This window comes from Triticum urartu, chromosome 5A (genome assembly GCF_056163025.1).
Source record: "Triticum urartu cultivar PI428250 chromosome 5A, HENAU_Tu73, whole genome shotgun sequence".
Taxonomy (NCBI): domain Eukaryota; kingdom Viridiplantae; phylum Streptophyta; class Magnoliopsida; order Poales; family Poaceae; genus Triticum; species Triticum urartu.
The window spans coordinates 161,725,696-161,730,269 of record NC_141877.1 but is presented as its reverse complement, the minus strand read 5'-3'; the positions used below and the strand labels follow the sequence as shown (position 1 = coordinate 161,730,269).

Sequence of the window (4,574 nt, the reverse complement as noted above, 5' to 3'; positions counted from 1 at the left end):
ATTGAAGAAGAAGCTTCCAAAGGATAACGAATTGCCCGACAGTACATACGCAGCAAAGAAGGTCGTATGCCCTCTAGGATTGGAGGTGGAGAAGATACATGCATGCCCTAATGACTGCATCCTCTACCGCGGTGCATACAAGGATCTGAACACATGCACGCACTGTTTAGATGACACTGAAAGTATATACCAGGACAAATGCAGGAAGAATGTGTACCTGGGCCATCGTCGATTTCTTCCGACCAACCATCAATGTCGAAAGAAAGGCAAGCATTTCAAAGGCGAGGCAGATCACCGGAAGAAGCCCACCATGCGCACCGGTGATCACGTGCTTGCTATGGTCAATGATTTACACTATGTAATCTTTGGAAAGGGTCCCGGTGGACTAGCTGTTCCGAATGACGCTGAGGGACACGCACCCATGTGGAAGAAGAAATGTATATTTTGGGACCTACCCTACTGGAAAGACCTAGAGGTCCGCTCCTCAATCGACGTGATGCACGTGACGAAGAACCTTTGCGTGAACCTGCTAGGCTTCTTGGGCGTGTATGGGAAGACAAAAGATACACCCGAGGCACGAGAGGACCTGCAACGTTTGCACGAAAAAGATGGCATGCCTCCGAAGCAGTATAAAGGTCCTGCCAGCTACGCTCTTACGAAAGAAGAGAAAGAAATCTTCTTTGAATGCCTGCTCAGTATGAAGGTCATGACTGGCTTCTCGTCGAATATAAAGGGAATAATAAATATGCCAGAGAAAAAGTTTCAGAACCTAAAGTCTCATGACTGCCACGTGATTATGACACAACTGCTTCCGATTGCATTGAGGGGGCTTCTACCGGAAAACGTTCGATTAGCCATTGTGAAGCTATGTGCATTCCTCAATGCAATCTCTCAGAAGGTGATCGATCCAGAAATCGTACCAAGGCTAAGGAGTGATGTGGCGCAATGTCTTGTCAGTTTTGAGCTGGTGTTCCCACCATCCTTCTTCAATATCATGACGCACGTCCTAGTTCATCTAGTCGACGAGATTGTCATCCTGGGGCCCGTATTTCTACACAATATGTTCCCCTTTGAGAGGTTCATGGGAGTCCTAAAGAAATATGTCCGTAACCGCGCTAGGCCAGAAGGAAGCATCTCCATGGGCCATCAAATAGAGGATGTTATCGGGTTTTGTGTTGACTTCATTCCTGGCCTTAACAAGATAGGTCTCCCTAAATCGCGGTATGAGGGGAGACTTACTGGAAAAGGCACTCTGGGAAGAGACTCAATAATATGCAGGGACGGATATTCTTGGTCTCAAGCACACTACACAATTCTACAGAACTCTACCTTGGTGACCCCGTATGTTGATGAACATAAGAACAGTCTGCGATCCAAACACCCAGAGCAGTGCGACGACTGGATTACATGTGAACACATCAGGACTTTCAGCAGTTGGTTGGAAACACGTCTCAGAGGTGACAACACTGTTTGTGATGAGTTGTACTTGTTGTCCAGGGGACCATCTTTGACTGTATTGACTTACAAAGGATACGAGATAAATGGAAATACATTTTACACGATCGCCCAAGATCAAAAGAGCACCAACCAAAACAGCGGTGTCCGCTTTGATGCAGCAACCGAGAGCGGAAAGGACACATATTATGGTTAAATAGTGGACATATGGGAACTTGACTACGGACCTGATTTTAAGGTCCCTTTGTTTAAGTGCAAATGGGTCAATCTGTTAGGCGGCGGGGTACAGGTAGACCCACAGTATGGAATGACAACAGTGGATCTGAAAAATCTTGGGTACACTGACGAACCGTTCGTCCTAGCCAATGATGTGGCACAGGTTATCTATGTGAAGGACATGTCTACCAAACCGAGAAAAAGAAAAGATAAGGAAGCGAATACATCATACGATGAGCCAAAGCGCCACATAGTTCTTTTAGGAAAAAGGGACATCCAGGGAGTGGACGGCAAGACAGACATGTCTAAAGATTATGAAAAGTTTCATGAAATTCCTCCCTTCAATGTCAAGGCTGACCCAAGCATCCTGATAAACAATGAAGATTATCCATGGTTACGGCGCAATAAGCAAATGACACAAGCGAAGAAAAAGTGAAGACTTTCTCCCGTAATAAGAAAATGCTATGTGGGTGAAATTATGATACCATCCCAACTTTCAACTTTTTCAGAGTTCATTTGAAATGCTTTCATGTGTTATGGTTCGAAACTTTGATACTTCGAAAGTGATTGTCCATTTTGTACACGAAGTGCATCAAGTTTTTGTCGTAACCCTCTCTACTTTTTGGAACATGCTATGTGGGTGAAATGATGATACCATGCCAACTTTCAACCTTTTCAGAGTTCATTTTGAAATGCTTTCCAATTTCAGAGTCATTTAGCTCAAAGAATGAATTAATAGCAAACAGAATGAACTACAAAACTTTTATGAAAATAAAAACAATCAATTAAAATATTATGTTATGATCAACTAAAATAAAACTATAATATTCTTCAATAGCAAAAAGAATATAATTTGTGTGACCTAAAATCAAACTATAAGTATTTAATTGTAAGTATAAATAAAAAATAAATAGCAAAGAAGAAAAAAAATTCTAATTTTATAGTAAAGTTATTCATAAACTAGTGATTCACACAAATTTTTAAAAATTCAAATTTAAACTATTTAAAATTTAAAACTAATGGCACTAACAGAAAGTTTATAATTTTTGTGACCTAAAAGAAAAAGAAATCACTAAAAAACTGTAAGTATTTAGTTTTAAGTAGAAATAAAAAATAAATAAATAAAAAATTCTAATTTTGTAGTAAAGTTATTCATAAACTAGTGATTCACACAAATTTTTAAAAATTCAAATTTAAACTATTTAAAATTTAAAACTAATGGCACTAACAGAAAGTTTAGAATTTTTGTGACCTAAAAGCAAAAAGAAATCACTAAAAAACTGTAAGTATTTAGTTTTAAGTAGAAATAAAAAATAAATAGAAAAAAATTTCTAATTTTATAGTAAAGTTATTCATAAACTAGTGATTCACACAAATTTTTAAAAATTCAAATTTAAACTATTTAAAATTTAAAACTAATGGCACTAACAGAAAGTTTATAATTTTTGTGACCTAAAAGCAAAAAGAAATCACTAAAAAACTGTAAGTATTTAGTTTTAAGTAGAAATAAAAATAAATAAAAAACCAAAAAAATGTAGAAATAAAAAAGAAAAAACCAAAAAAATGCCACCTACTTGGCCTCCACGGCCTGAATACGACTAGAAACCCTACATGGGCCAGGATTCAGCCCCGCAGAAGGCCCAATAGGCCCACAGGCAAAGCAGTGTCAAATTAGGCCCATAGGCCTGCAGTTCAGAGGAGTTCGAGAGGGAGGAGGCAGCAGAGCTTATAAACTGGTGTTGGGCGCTGTCAACTAGCGATGTGGGACTAAACTTATGGGCGCGGGGCAGCACAAGGGTATTGGTCCCGGTTGGTGGCACCAACCGGGACTAAAGGTGGCATTGGTCCCGGTTGGTGGCACCAGCCGTGACCATTGCCCCCCTTTAGTCCCGGTTGGTGCCACCAACCGAGACCAATGGGCTTCGCTTCCCGCCCTTTGGGCTGCCGAAAAGAGGCCATTGGTCTCGGTTCGTGGCACCAACCGGGACTAATGCCCACCTTTAGTCCCGGTTGCTACCACGAACGGAGCCTAAAGCCTCTTCTATATAAGGCCACACTTTGGAATTTTTCATTCTCATCTTGCAGTTGCCGACCCTGACGCCGCCAGGATGCCCCGACACCGCCCGCCCCCATCCTCGCCGTCGCCCGCGCCCATCGTCGCCGTCGCCCGCAACGCGCGCCGCCCCGGCCCGCCCCCGTCGCCGTCGCCCTCGTCCCTGCCCCGACGCGCACCGCCCCGTCCCGCCCTCGCCGTCGCCCGCGCCGGCCCCTTGCCCGACGCCCGCCGCCCCGGCTACCGTCCCCGTCACCGCATCCCCAAGCCCGCCGTCCTCGTCGCCGGACTCCAGCCGTCGCCGCCCCCCTCAAAGTGAGCCCCCCTCTTGAGTGCCACTCTTGCGCCCGAGCGCCCTTGCTCCGCCCCTGCTCCATGGTTGCCGCCGCCCGAGCGCCCCGGCTCCGCCCCTGCTCCGCCGGCCCCGAGCGCCTGAGGAGAAGTAGAGGAGAGGAGAAGTGGAGCAGCAGCAACGCGCTGTCCACTTTTCTGAAATTTTTGGAACAGGAGGAATTTTTTTGTCCATATAGAAGGTGTTTGATGAAATACTAGATGGCTTTGGGCATTTTTGGAATTTTTAAAAAAAAATTTGTGGTGAGGTACTGATGCAAGACAAAGGCGATGGCAAAATTTCAGAATTTTTGGAGAGGTTTAGAATAGGTTTTCAACAAGTTATTTGAATCCGATTCAAATTTCATTTGAATGAAATTTGAAAATTTTGAACTATGGATCAGAATATGCTAAATATGTCAAAAATGTTTTTTTATATGATGTTTTTTTTCATATATGTATTCATTTTTTTATTTAGGTTGTTAATTAGTAGATATCGATTTTAGGTTAGTGTAGAGGA

At 43.0% G+C, this 4,574-nt stretch overlaps 1 pseudogene; it reads left to right on the top strand.

Moving 5' to 3' along the window:
* The first annotated feature begins 994 nt into the window (after positions 1–994).
* On the top strand, positions 995–2,107 carry LOC147970673 (uncharacterized; annotated as a pseudogene).
* Positions 2,108–4,574: the final 2,467 nt, after the last annotated feature.